General features: G+C 34.8%; 1 protein-coding gene across 19 annotated transcripts in view; it reads left to right on the top strand.

Moving 5' to 3' along the window:
• The window catches only part of Zfand6 (zinc finger AN1-type containing 6), a 71,669-nt gene that overhangs the window by 26,005 nt on the left and 30,742 nt on the right, over nt 1–14,922 (top strand). For 6 of the 19 annotated variants that reach the window (XM_021252183.2, XM_004874812.3, XM_013069279.3 and 3 more), the window contains exon 2: nt 10,306–10,466. The exons of 10 other annotated variants lie outside the window; for them this stretch is intronic. The gene's annotated coding sequence lies outside the window, so the exon portion shown is untranslated. Of the gene's footprint in view, nt 1–10,305; nt 10,467–12,153; nt 12,199–14,922 lie in introns of all 19 variants that reach the window. 3 more of the 19 variants (XM_087188480.1, XM_087188476.1, XM_013069276.3) reach the window with 1 other exon arrangement.

Genomic DNA, 14,922 nt, shown 5'->3' with positions numbered 1-14,922 from the left:
GATTTATTTTCATTATTTTTTTAAGTGGTGAAAAGGTGGAACTTCTTGGTCCTTCTCTTCCATCTACTTAGCACTGACCATGTTTTCTTATGTCTAGCTAACAGAAGACATTTGCTAAAATTGCAAGTAGTGGTTGTCCAACGTTCGCAGTGGAAAACAATTGTTTTTGGCAGATTTCTTTGGGGGATCCATGATTCAAAGTTGCAAGAGATAAACAAGTTTAAAATGTTGGGGTTTTCCTGAAATAATCACTTAGCATGGGTTTTTGTGCGGTCTTAGTTACTTTTCTTGTTGCTGTGACAAAATAACCAGATATCTACAAGTTAAAGGAGGTAAAGTTTATTTTGGCTCACAGTTTGTAGAGGTTTCAGTCCAGTCTGCTACCTCTAAGATAGGGTGGCATGGTAGAGGGGTGACATGGAGGAGAAACAATCCATGACAAGCAGGTAGAAGACAGCAAAGCAGCAAGCAGCAGCAGAAGCAGCCTGCCTTCCTTCTTTTCCCCTGGTAGTCCATCCAGGCAATAAGCCTAACGATTGGTGCCACCCATACCCAGGGTGGGACTTCCTGTTACCCATACTCAGAACTATGCTAATTCCAATTAGTGGACTAATTTCCAATTACTGGACTAATTTACTACCGCACACCCTTAATCTCAGTATCACACATCCTGGACTTAGCCAGCTCCAAAAAGCCCTGCCTATGAGTGCATGAGGCTTTGTAGGGGACATCTGGATACAAGCCATAACATTAGTTCAGTGTTTCTTAAATCAAGGATCAAGAATATCTTTTAGAGGTGGATCTTCTGGCCTAATTGTAGTTGACCTAAATTATTCTGAAGGTGCAATCTTTATAGTAGTTTGAAGCCATTTTCTTTTCTATTGTATATATGTACTTGTGTTCTGTGCTAAAAGTAATATTTCCTGTTATATATCTAAGAATCTTAGGGACCCTTGGAGTTAGAGTTTGCTAATCCTTGAGCTCAGTCTTCAGAAGTTGATTCATTAGGTATGGAGTAGACCAAGAAGTTTGCAGTCTTCTGATGCAGTTAGTCCTTGGTTTGGGGAAAAACTGATCTAAAAGTTGTACTGCATAGAGAAATGTATGTTCAGTGATCATTTCAGAAAAGTTCCAAGTTTTAAAACTTGCTTATCTCTTGAAATTTTGAACCACACTCTCCATGGTCTTTGTTTCTAGCTAATGTGAAGCCAGGTCATTGAGACTAACTTCCTAGCAGCATGTTGAGGCCATGCTGGAGGAGTTGGACTTGCTCCAGCAGGTTTAAGACTGATAAATAAGGAGCTATTACTTAGGGCTTATTATTGGAGAAGGGGAAAAGTGGATCAAATGGCTGCATCAAATCATGGCTCCATCAAATCATGGTTCCTAGCAGCCCATAGAATCAGAAGACAAAAGCCTGATCTTGGCTGATTTAGATTTGTCAAACAGTTTACAGGTCAGGTCTCACCACAATAGGAACTTAAATTAAATTGTCAAGATGATCTCTATACGAGGTTGAATGCAGATCAGTACAGACAGTTGTGATTGACTTCAAAGTAGTTTTAGAGGTAATAGGCTTCTTTTTTTTTTTGGTACCAGGGTTCCGAACTCAGGTCCTTGCGCTTGCACAGCAGGCAGTGAAACCACTGAGCTAAATCCCCGGTCCTACAGGTAATAGGCTTCTACAGTTTCTTTTCCTAATTAAGGGATACTTGAAAATTGTTCCAATTGCTAATGCCTTTTCAGCATTAAAAATAGTGAAAATAAGCTGGGGATGGTGGCACACACCTGTAATCCCAGCTACTTAAGAGGCTGAGGCAGAAGGATCCCAAGTACCAGGCTCAACCTGAGCAGCTGAGTCAGACCTTGTCTGAAAATAAAAAGGGTTGAGAATGTAGCTTTGTGGTAGAACTCTTGCCAAACATGCATGAGACCCTAGTTTTAGTTCCCAGTACTCTACCCCCATAATAATGTATTGTAAGGACATTAAATTGGGATTCATTTGACTGTACTTATATACAGTTTTTGTTGATTTTGGTTTTTTGGTTTTTTTTTTGCAAATGACCTATGGTTCTATTAAATTTTTGAAGCAAATATAGTACAAATTAGAAAATCTTAAACAAGGACATCATCTGGCGTATTTTTAGATTGTCGTAGATTAACCTACTGCTGAGTATTTAATGATGTGGAAGGAGGAAGGGAACTAATTTAGACTGGATTTGTCTGTGCTACACTGTTAAAGCATTCCTTGATTGATCCTTAAAGGTGGGAAAAAAACCTGGTAATTTGGCTTTTGCATGGGTGATTGAATTTCCTGCAGTTGATATATAGGAGTTTAGGGTTTGTTTTTGTGATGTGGATAAATGCAAGTGTTCATCTATTATATAAACATTTGAATGCCTTAAACACCTGTTCTAAGCAGGTGTGCCCGAAACTAGAAATTCTGTAAAGTGTTGAGCAAGACAGATGGCTCCTGAAATTTGGTGTTATCAGAATGTAATGGGCTGAATTATATGCTTAACCTCAGCCAAGAAAGTGACTTGTGTATTAACATGTGCTTTTTTCCTGAGTAGTGGTGATGTTTTTATATTTATTCTTTTCTCCACATGTATCTATCCTCCTTCCAGCAGATAATATTTATCTGTAAGATAATTAGTTAACCAGAATGAATGAACAGAATGTATAGGAAAAAATTGATTCAGTAGCAGTTAGAAACTTTCTTAAAAAACTCAACATTAAGATATGCCAATTATTCATTGTTAACATTTTTAATTCAAGGAGTAACATTTTAATTTATTCCTAGTTCTAAATGGCTAAGAGTTAGGGAAGAAGGACCATTACCTAATTTACTCAGCCTGATTTTGTGTCCTTCAAGACTCCACCATAGTAAGAAGTGAGTGAATGTGTTCATTGAAGTATTTCATCTTGGCAATATTAGTATTTCTGTAACACTGATAGAATTGTGAAAAGCTGCTTAAATTGAAAAAAACTTTTAAAAAGTTACTATTTTGAGCATTTTGTTTTGTGGTAAACGTAAAAATATTTTAAATCAATTATAATAATTGGGGTGGGAGCATAGCTTAGTGTTAGAGCACTTCGCTAGCATGCATGAGGTCCTGTGTTGTATTCCTAACACTGGGAAAAAAAGTTAAAATATAATTTATATTATTTGTACTTAAATATATATGTATATACACACACACATATATAATTTCAAATTATTTTTAGTTCTCTGAAGAAGTCTCTTGGTCTTAAATTGTCCAATTTAGGTTAATTTTTAGGTCTATTTAAATATTAGTTATTACACTTCTCACGAGAAGGACTTTTTGATATTTTTGTGATATTTATTGTCATCTATTTTTATAATAGATTATAAATTTAAGAGTTGTTGTACTTTTTGTAAAGTACATTTTCAGTTTACTTGTACCTAAGTCTTGCTTTTCATAGCTACCATATTTTTTTTTCTCTTAAATTCTTTATTGGTACATTTTAGGTATACATTGACATTTATCATTGGGTACTTGTACCTATACAATGATGTATCTTTTTTTTTTTTTTTTTTTGGTACCGGGGATTGAACTTGGGTCCTTGCGCTTGTGCACCAGGCGGCGAAATCACTGAGCTAAATCTCCGGCCCATGCAATGATGTATCTTGGTTCTTATTTTTTCCCCATTCCCTGTCTTCCCTTTACCCCCTCTACCCTTCCCTATTTACAAAGACTTTGTTTCCATTTTTTTCTTTTCTCATAATTTTTCCTTTCCCTTCTTTCCTTTCCCCTTCCCCTCCCACTTCTCCTACCCTTTTGGACCTTTTCTTCCTATTTCAGATTATCAGTTATTCATTTTAATTGTTTTGATCCTTATTTACACTTTCAGTTTCTCACACTAGAGAAACTATTCAGTATTTACACGTGTGTCCTATTTATTTCACTTAAGTGTATTGCCTCAATATGCATCCGTTTAGCTATAAATGTCTCTAGTTTCTCTTTCTTTATGGCTGAGTAGTACTCCATTTTATTAAAAAGCCACATCTTCTTGTTATCCAGTTTCCAGTTGATGGGCACTTGGGCTGTTTCCAAGCTTTAGCTATTACAAACTGTGCCACTATAAACATGGGTGCACATACATCGCTGAAGAAGGACTTTTTTAAAATGTGGAAGTTCCCAGGGAAGTTAAATTGGAAAATGTATTATTTTGTGATTGAAATTTAATGAGTGAATAAATTGCTTCTGAGTTGTGGAGAAGCTGTTTTTCTGTTTGTCAAAGAGAAAACATTCAGAAGTGATCCTTAGTTGAAGAAATGAGCCGTGCTCCCTTTATTTGAAAGGTAAGGTATCTTTTGTTAGACTGAAGTAAGTTACTTAATATCAGTTATAGTTTAAGATCTAGGACCAGCTAATCATATTCAGTAGAACTTGTCAGAATTAGAAGCTTCTCACTCCCAACTTTAAAAATTGGTGATAAGCTAGGCTTGGTGGCACAGGCCTGGGATCACTGCGCCCAGGAGTTTGAGTCCAAAGCAAGCAACATTGAGAGACCCTGTGTCTTTAAAAAAAATAAAAAAGATGATGAACATATTTAAGTTCCATTTCATGTTGTATGCTTATTATAAATAATTATGTGTGTTTAAAATATAACCCAAGTTCATCTTATTTAGAGTACCAAATCATTTTCAAGGTGTTAAAATGATGTAAGAAGGTAAAGGATAGGAGAAGTTTGCTTCTCTGCTTTTGCTAAATTAGGATAATTATGTAGAATTAATATGAAACAAAAATTACTTAGGATAAAATCAGTACTTGCAGAACCTCTAACTCATCAGTTATGTGATTCCACTTTGTATAACCCAAACTTTTAATCATCTTTATCTAGCATAGGGTTAACTCTGAATAATAGTTTGAACCAAAATGACTGTTTCCATTCCTTTGTCTTAGCTTTTAAAATAAGCTTTATTGAGGTAATTTTATATAACATAAAGTTCACTGGTTTTATGTGAATTTTATTTTTAAAAATTTTGTATTAGTACAGGTTTGCAGTACATGATGATTACATTCATCATGCAGAGTTGATACATGTACATAATAAATCTTAATTCCTTTAACGTCTCCTTCCCCTTCCTTCTCCCACCCCTTCATCTCTTGGTGGCATTGTCATTTGCAAAGGATCTATCTTCCTATTTCCTGTTTGTGTGCAGTTTTACTAATGAGGAGCATAGCAGTCCACCACCACAGCCACCACCGTCATGTAGGACATCACCATTACCCCAGAAAGTTTCCTTATCATCAATTTGGAGTCAAGTCCTTCTCCCAACCCTAGTCCCCGTCTGTAGTCCCTGGATCTGCTTTCTCTGTTATAGTTGTATTTTTTTGGTCACATTTCATATAAATGAAATAATACATTATAATCTTTTGTTTCCTATTAATTTTCACTTAGAATAATAATTTGGAGATTCACCTATAATATGTTCAACAGTAGTTCATTCCTTTTTATTGCTGATTAGTATTCCATTGTGTGATTTATCATTATTTGTCTATTTACCATTAGTGTATATTTGGGTTGTTTCCAGTTCTTGGCTGTTAAGAATAACATCACTATGAACATTCAGTGCAAGTCCTAATATGGCTTGTGTCAATACCTAGGAGTGAAAACTTTTAGGTGTAATATTTTGTTTCTTTACTTTGGTAGAGAAGATTTAAAAAGTCTCTATTAAACCAAAAATTTAACATTTTAGAACAAATTGCCACCTATTCATCTTTTATTCTTTATCCATTTCCCCCAAAAAGCTATTACCTTTTCCCTTAACTGGACCTCTCCTAAAATGATATTTCTTATTTAAAACTTTAACTTACAAGACTATGCTAGAATTCAGACAGGCACATTGAGTTTTGGCTGTGATGTACATTCAGTGCCCTTGATCTTTCTACCTTGTTCTCAGTCTTACTGCTTCAGAGCCTGTTTTCTTTCTTTCTTTCTTTTTCTTTTTCTTTTCTTTTTTTTTTTTTTTTGGTACCAGGAATTGGACTCAGGGACTTGCACTTGCCAGGCAGATGCCTGTGCTGCTGAGCTACATTCCTGGCAGTCTGTTTTCAATTCTTTCTGTACCATCTCCTTTATCCTAAGGTTTAGGACTTAATGGCATTTAAGTTAAGGTAAATACAGAAAAAGCTACAACTCAAGGTTTTTGATTCATGATATCCTGTATTAGAGATTTGTAGTTCAGCTACATGACCTTGTTGATTTGACTAATGACTTAATGAATGCCTGTGAAATGAGCTGTGTTTTAGATGTTATAATCGCCTTGGCAGGAATATGATAAATGTTAAATCAGAAGGCAAGCTCCTTTCTCACACACGTGCATATACACACTCACATGCGTGCACGCATCCATGTACATGTCCTATATTTCTTAAGTTTGGTATTTTACTTTTAAAAGTGACTTAAATATCAGGTGCGAATTGGTCAAATTTCATTCACAGGGTGAGTTCTTCTGACTTCTATTACAGTGCCATCTACCTAAAACATTCAGGGAATTGGGAGTTTAAATATAGATCAGTAGGAAAAAATTGGAAAGAAAATAGAGAGATCTGGCAGTAGTAGTGATTCATAATAGATTATGGTATCTTTTCCAGGTACTATGCAGTGAGTGTGTGCTTCCTCATCTTTTTACTGATATTACAGATTTTTGTTTGCAGTGTTTTCTGTGTTTGATACTGATCACTCATTAGCTCTTGTTATGTTTCTATTTTGCTATTTAGCATAACCAGAAATTAACTTAATGTGGAGAACTTGACAGGGGCACATTTGCTACTGCATTCCCAATTGAAGAAAAGCAGTATTTTAGTGGAAAAATTGGTCTCTTTAGCAGCAGTGTAGTTTTGGGAAGGCTGCAATAGAACAATAAGGCTCAGAGGAGGAGTCACATCTGGTCATCAGTGGGATGGCACATGTCATTTGACACTCATATTTGATGTTTTAAACCAGACCACTGTTTCTTGTAACTCACTGAATAGATAATCATAAAGTTTAGATTGTTTTAACATTCGAGTTTGAGGGTGGCTGTGAGATATGCAGTCTAGTTTTGTTGTTAGGTATTCAGGTTTCTTAGAATATCAGGTTAAAATATTTGTCTTTCAAATTTTATTGTGAAATAATTTAAACTTATAGAAAGCTACAGTGATACAAACAATTTCTATGTGCCACTTAATAAAGATTCACCTATTAATATTTCGCCCAATCTGTTCTATCATTTCATGTCAGATTATTTTTTGAAACCATTAAAGTTGCATATGTTATGCCCCTTTATTACATGATACTTTTTTCAGCCTGTAGTTCCCAAGAACAAGGACATTCTCTTGCATAACTAAGTACATTACAGTTAGTGAAGTAAGGAAATCTAACACTGTTATCTAATTGTCTAATACACAGTCCACATTAAGATTTCACAAGCTTCCCAGTAAAGTTCTTTATAATTTCTTTCCAGATAAGTATCCAACCTAGAGTTTTTCATTGCTTTTAGTTGTCACATCTCTTTATTGTCCTTTAATCAGAACATTTCCCTAATTTTTGTTGTTAATGACACTGACACTTTTTTTTTTTTGGTACTGGGGATCGAACTCAGGTCCTTGTGCTTGCACAGCAGGCGGCAAAACCACTGAGCTAAATCGCTGGCCAACACTGACACTTTTGAAGACCATTTATTTATAGAATCTCCCTCAATTTGGATTCATCAGATGTGCTCATGGCTAAAGTTAGAAAATGTAGTTCTGGAGGGAATGTTAACATTTGTGATGTGTGTTAACATTTGTATGTGTGCTTCTATAGCATCACAAGAGGTGCATGTCCACTTGTCTTGTTATTAGTAATACTAAATTTGTCTTCTGGCTGATATACCTGCCAGGGTCTTCCACTTAACTTATTTTTCTTTTTATAATAAAAACTTTGTGGGGAAATATTTTGAGACTCAATATATTCAATCCTCATAAAACTTCCCTTCGTAGAGTTTTAACATTGGCAGTTTTACCTGAATCAGTTACTCTTGTGATGTTAATGATGGGGATACTTAATCACAACTGGAAGAGGGAACCTGTACAGCTCCTGTGTGCTTCAACACAGTGTTGAATGTTGAACTGGAATTTGTCTCTGGAGACTTCTGTACATTGTTTTAAGTATTCTTGTGCAACATGAAATAAGTCTGCTCTTTTTTCTTTAACAGCCCTTCAAAATATATTCCTTTTTTCTTTAGGCTACTCACTTCCATTTTATATTTTTTCTTGGATGGCTTCACTGAATTTATAACTATCCCTTTGGGTTCCTGATAACACTCATTTATCAATATTATACTTAATATATGATCTCCAACCCCAGATACTAATTCCAGATATAGTTTGGTCTATCAGTACAATAATAGATCACTGTTTCTCTTTAATCTATGGGTACCACCAGATTTTGGAGCCAAATAGATCTGACCTTAAATCCCAGCTCTGTCATTTACTAGCTCTGTGACCATGAACAAATTCCTAATATCTATGTATCTCAGTTCCTTATCTGTAAAGAGTTTGTAATAATAGCATCTGCTTTTTAGGTGGAGTGAGGATTAAATGTGCATGTAATATAAACCTCTTAAGTGAAAGATACTCTTATCAAGTTACTTTTTATGAGCTTTTGAATTTCTTAAATCCTTTATGTATCTCTCCATATATATATATATGTGTATGTATGTAATATAGTCAATATATAATATAAGAAGATTATAAAGGAATATTTTTGTTGTTTTATAAACAAAGTCATCTTTTATAGCATGGCGCATGTGCAGTATTTGAGCATTAAATAACTTTTAAATTAATGAAATTGGAGTGGTTCGATGTTATTTTTCATGGTGTTTTTAAACCATGTTGCTATTATAAATAGTACATGTACTATGTTCATGAAATCTTAAAGCTTTTCCTTAGATTTTTATAGAAATTGAGGCCAATAAAAATAATGTGCACCAAAGCCAGTGTACATGTAGGGAGAAAGTAGTTACCTGGGTTTTCTAGGGCATTTTTATACATACACATATACATATTCATATACATATTTTGCCTGCTGTTCACTTGAAATTGTAGGAAAAAATCAGGTGAAAAAGAAAATCATTGAAACATCTAAGCCTAAAATTATCCCCTGTGTGTGGGTTTCTGGTACAATCATGCACTAAATTTCATACTACTAGTAATATTACTAGACTATTATTTAAAGTAATATTACTAGACCATTATTTTAAAAGTAGATTGGGTAAAGATAGACAACAAAATTACTAAGAATTACCTGTGTCGAATTTTTAAATAGTATTTCATTTTTATCTAAGAATGTTATCTTTTAAAAAATTGACTGGCTGTGTAGTACAGGCTGGTTTTATTTATTTTTTTTGATACTGGGAATCGAACTTGGGTCCTTGCCCTTGCAAGGCAGCCGGCAGAACCACTGAGTTAAATCCCCGGCCCCAGGCTGGTTTTAAACTGAAGATCTTCCTGCCTTGGCCTCCCAAGTCCTGGGATTGCAGGTGTGCACTACCATGCCAGAATTCTTTAAGTTAAACACTTTTTTGCTACTTATTTCTGCAGAGAAAAATGTCATTATGACTGCTTATGCAATACACTGTTAATGGAATGAAGAAATGACAATTTTTTTATCATATCATAGTTTACTTCCTAATTTGTAACGCTTTTGGATTTTTGTGTTTTGATTTGAAAATTTGTTTGAATAGGGTCAAATATTTCTTGTGGAAATGCAGGTCATCTTCCCCCACCCCAGGTCTTCTATCACCTAATTAACCTTGAAGCAGTGATGGTACTATAGAAATTGAATTTGTGGGGGAAGGTGCTACAAGCTTTTATGATAAATGTAACAACAGGACTAGATGCTCATTATTCCTAGTCAGAAGCTGTAACAGGATTATACTTGAGACCCTCAAGGCTCTGAAATACTTGTAGAGGTGTTCTTTAATTGATGGCCAATTGGCTAACCTTTAAGAAAACAGAAAAGTATCTAGTTTTGTTTACTTTGGGTATTAATGATTATATAAAGTAATCCTTGCTTACCGAGCCTGTGGCTTGGTATAGAAGAATGGATAGGTTAAAGCTATATATTGTTATGTTTTTACATTAGTGTCAAATACAAAATGGTAGAATTTTTTATTTCTTATTTTTATTTCAGTAGCCCTTTTATGTAGCTATAATAGTGACAGTACTCCTTAAAATTTGAGATGATTAAAATGTGGGCACATAATAAATTTTAACTGTCTCAACTGTTTTCATGTTAAATGTGTTACAGGAATGAATCTGAAGTCTGCTGCAATAAAACACTGAAGGCTTTAAAATGTTTTCTTGCATAAAACTCAAACTTTAAGTAGCTGCTTATGAGGATAGGGAAGGCAGGAAGCTAATGTCTGTCTCAAGATACAGGACAGCTGTTTGCTCATCAACCTCCACTGTGTGAGTAGAGACTTAAGCCTGTACCCTATGTCATTGGACGTAGAACTTGATTATTTTAAAGTCTAAAGTGTTTGCAGGTATATCTCAGTCAGCATTATAAGACATATTTTAGGATCTAGGGTGTTTTTTACTGTTTTTTTTTTTCCTGGGGGGTAGGATGCTGAGGGTGGAGTGGGTGGTAGAGTTTTATTTATAAAATATTTTTTATGTAGTGATACTTAACAGCTGTCTTTAACCACCACTTATCTTTTTTCAAAGTTGTTCTAAATATTGGAGTCTGCATTACTAATTTTATTATTGTGAAATGGAAGATTATAATTCTTCAGATTGCAGTTTATTTCTAGTTGACTTCAGCCCTTAAAAATGAATATTTCAGTCGACCAACCATAAAAAATGTATTTTAGGAATGTGATATTTGATATTAATGTAGAAAATTGCTTCTGAAAATAAGATATTAATTTCATCAGCGAGAGTATTTACTTCAAAATAAAGGAACTTTTGTTCCTAAATGTAGTGGACATGTTTTAAACATGCCTGTTTTATTTTTAAAAGTTCTTTGGTAATGTAAATCCCTATTGATGAAAAACAATCCCCTCCCGCCTTTTTTTCTCTTATTAAAAGTTATCACCTCAAGAATGCATTTGGGAAGGTGTCTGTTTGTTTTTTCTACTTTATTCATTTTTTTTTCCTTCAAAGACTTTAGAAATGAGACTCTAAACTGGATGCCCTTCCCCTTTAAAAGAACATTCATGGTTTACACTGATGGGATCATTAAAATGTAAAACATTGTATTGAGCAGGATGATGAGAATGTAGATAAAATTTATAAAATTTTGGTAACTGCTTAATGAGGCATAGGGTAAGAAGGATGTTACTTGCTTGCATTGTATTTATACTTTACTTGAGCTTACTCTTGTTAATATCACAAATGTAGGGCTGGGGATTTAGCTCAGTGGTGCCCTGCCTGCCTTGTAAGCGCAAGGTCCTGAGTATAATCCTCAGTACAAAAGAAAAAAAAAAAAAAATATATATATATATATATATATGTATATATATATCTATCTCACAAATTTAATGTCTAAAGGAATAATCAAAATGGATTATCTTTAGAATCAGTGAATGAGAAGACAGAAAGCAGGTGAAGAATACACATTGAATATGGATATTCTTATGAAAGTAGTCAAAAGATACATGCCAGAAATGAAGAAAATACATGTTAGCTGCATTCAAAAGTAGTGGAAAACTCAAAGGTTCTTTTTGCCCCATTCTTTTCCTTTCTGGATTGGCCAGTAGATACACAGTGCTGTCTGAATTTCCAGAGATCATCTGGCCCTTAATCTTTATTGTAATCTCTTTGCTTAATGATGACAAACCTCACTTTAATGAAATTTTAAGATCTATAATAGGAGTTCTAACTGTCTAGTCAATCATTTGGCATTTCACTTTTAAATCCCAGTTTAATTTGGTGCTGCTGTTTTGTTTACAGTATTTCAACAATATTCCTTTCTCACGCTTTTTAAACTAGTATCAAAATTAAAAGTGAAAAAAGTCTTTGGAATGTACTAATGAAACTTTGATTTTTAAAATGAGATTAGAAGGAAGGAAGCTTTCATACTTAGAGAGCATTTGGGGCAATTGTATGATAGCAAATTGATCCTGAATTTCATTTTCTCCTTTATCTCTCCAAGATGATTCTCTGTGTTCTATATTACTCTTCTGTCAAGGGACTAGAGGTAAGTGCTAGGAAAAAACTAATTAATTTTACTGGGATAGAACGTACATGTAGGAATATGTGAGCACCATAATAACACTTTTCTACTCTTTCCCCTCTGTCTTGTCCTACTCTTTAGCTTACCATAGTACCTAGGCATCTCACTGATGAACCCACTTCTGTGACACAGTTTTACCTAGATTTACAAGTGCATTTTAGCTTCTTAGTTACTGTTGTATTACATAGTAATTAAGATGGAGTTCCTGGGTTGCAGGATGAGTTGAGTAATAGGCTGTAGGGTCAGACTACCTGGTTTCAGATCCTAGGAGTCCCCTTTATTAGCCAGGTGATATTGAGCAAATTACTTAAACCGATATGTGCCTTGATGTTCTAATTTGTAAGACAGAGTAATAATTTGCTGATAGGGTTGTCGTAATTGAGTTGTCAAAATGTGCAAATTATTACTGTGATTTTTATTATTAAACGTGTATTTCTTCTTTGAGAAAAGGAATACTAAGTACTATATTATAAATCCTCAAAGATATTTTTGATACTCAGGATCCAGCTCAGGGCCTAGTACCTGCCAGTCAACCATTCTACCACTGAGCTACATCCCTGGCCCCTTAATAGATTTTAAAGCTTTAGGATTAAGAATTTGGAAATCACAAAATCTCATTATCAGTTAAAGTATCATAAGAAACATTCCCAGCACAGCAGAATAGAAATCTTACTCCCCTGGCCTCCTGTTCACATTCTCAGTAGCTACATGTAGCTTAATGGCTACTATACTGGACAGTGCTGTTCTAGATAGTTAGACATCCTAGATAATGCATGTATACTAACCATGACATTTATTGGTGTCACAGTTCTGTTTGACTAGAACATAGAAGATTGGCCCTTATACTAGCTGTTACTCCATAAAGGAAGAGAAAAAGAAGCATAAATATTTCTGTAAGACTCTTGGTTAGGTATATTTTCTCTAGGTTTTAGTCAAGTTATTTTAGACTAGTTATAAAATTCATTATAATAGTTATTTTTTAAACGAAGGTATTAACAGTTTAGTCAGGCATATTGCTGCAAGTATTAAGGTGTATCAGTTACTGCTTTTGGGATCAAAGTGAGCCATTTGCTTTATGGAAATAAAAATTAGTATTTATATTTAGCTGCTAGTAGAGTGCTTGATAATCCAGAAACACCCTTGAAGACTAACTATGTTAAGGGTAATGCAGTAGTGTCAGGAAGGCCTAGGTTTCATTTCATGCTTTTATTATAAAGGAATCTGTTGTTTGTTTTTAGATCCCAGTAAAGCAGTCAATTTTACTACTTTAAAATTGTAGTACTGTGTATTTCACTTACTGTGTATTTAGAAATATTATAAGTGTTGAGAGTAGTCTTAGGTTTTCAAAGAAATCACTTTTTACTAGATTTTAATCAAGGACCAGAACACATGGGAACAGAAATTATAACTGAAGAAAGAAAAAATGGAGATTGTTAAAAAGATTTCTAGGAAATCATATGGAACTAAATTGCCAGTTTATAGCCTTGGTACATCTTAAGTGTCTGGTATTCTGTCTTCTCAACACCAGCCTCTGACTTTAGACAGGTTCACTGGGTGGAATTCACCCAAGTCTGATTAGCTTGTCTAGAGAAGGTTGTTCCTGGTACCCAAAGGGTACCAAGAGCTAAGAGCTGTTGGTTGCTCAGATTGTGTTAGAAAGATTGTCAGCATGGAGGCAATGAGTGGCAAGTGTAACTTCAATTTTTTTTACGTGATTAAAAAGGGGTGTGCGTGACTGGGCCCTGTGGAACATACCTGTAATCCTAGTGACTCGGGAGGCTGAGGATCGCAAATTTAAGGCCAAACTGGGCAACATAGTGAGGCCCTGTCTCAAAATTTTTAAAAAGAGGACTTGGGGATACAGTCTTATTAGTGGTAGAGCATTTGCAAGGCCCTAGGTTCAACCCCTCAGTACCACCACCCCCGCACCCCCTACCACAAGAAAGAATGTGTGTTGGAGGAGGATATCTCCTCTCTTCTATAGTGTTGGTGAAGCCTAAATGAGATAATCCATATAAAGTTCTACTTTAGGCCCCATTGATACTTTCAGTGAGTGTTTACTGATTCGTATCTAATTGTGTAGTTACCCAATTAGATTTTTAATTTAGGGAAAAAAGCTTAGAGAACTTTGTAGGGTGAGATTTGGTGACCTATGGATATTCAGAGCATCTCAGCTCCGAGGAGGGGCAGCTGCCTCACTGGCCCAGCTCAGGTGTTTTTGGTGGTGTCTACCCTTAGATTGACTTACTATTAATTCTTAGGAGTTTGGTCCCAATCAGGGACTTAAGAGTTTTCAAATTTTTAACCATTTGAATTAAAATGAAATCTTTTACAGAAAGCTGATACAAAAAATACCAAAAAGGAACTTTTGTATTTGAAACAGATTTTGGCCCAATCTACCTGATCATTTACTTTCTCCTTACCCTTTTGTCTCTACTTCAGCAATCCTTGATAGAATGAAAGCACTTAGGAGAAATAAACTTTATGAAGGATCACCAATGATGAATATGAATAAGTCTGTGTACATCCTTAGATACCTTAATATTTTCTTTTTAACTGGCTCTTTGTAAGTTGGCTGTTAGCTGAAGTTGGCCATGATACTATTGATTTGTATAGAAGAGTAGAACCTTCCGCCACTTGCCTTGCAAGTGCAAGGTCTCGAGTTTGATCCCTGGTACCCCCCCCCCA

The sequence above is a fragment of the Heterocephalus glaber genome, unplaced genomic scaffold, assembly GCF_053883595.1.
Source record: "Heterocephalus glaber isolate CG9 unplaced genomic scaffold, H.glaber_assembly_v1.0 deba00001531, whole genome shotgun sequence".
NCBI lineage: Eukaryota > Metazoa > Chordata > Mammalia > Rodentia > Bathyergidae > Heterocephalus > Heterocephalus glaber.
Note: the sequence above shows the minus strand (reverse complement) of the source record. Positions and strands in the feature narration are given on the sequence as shown.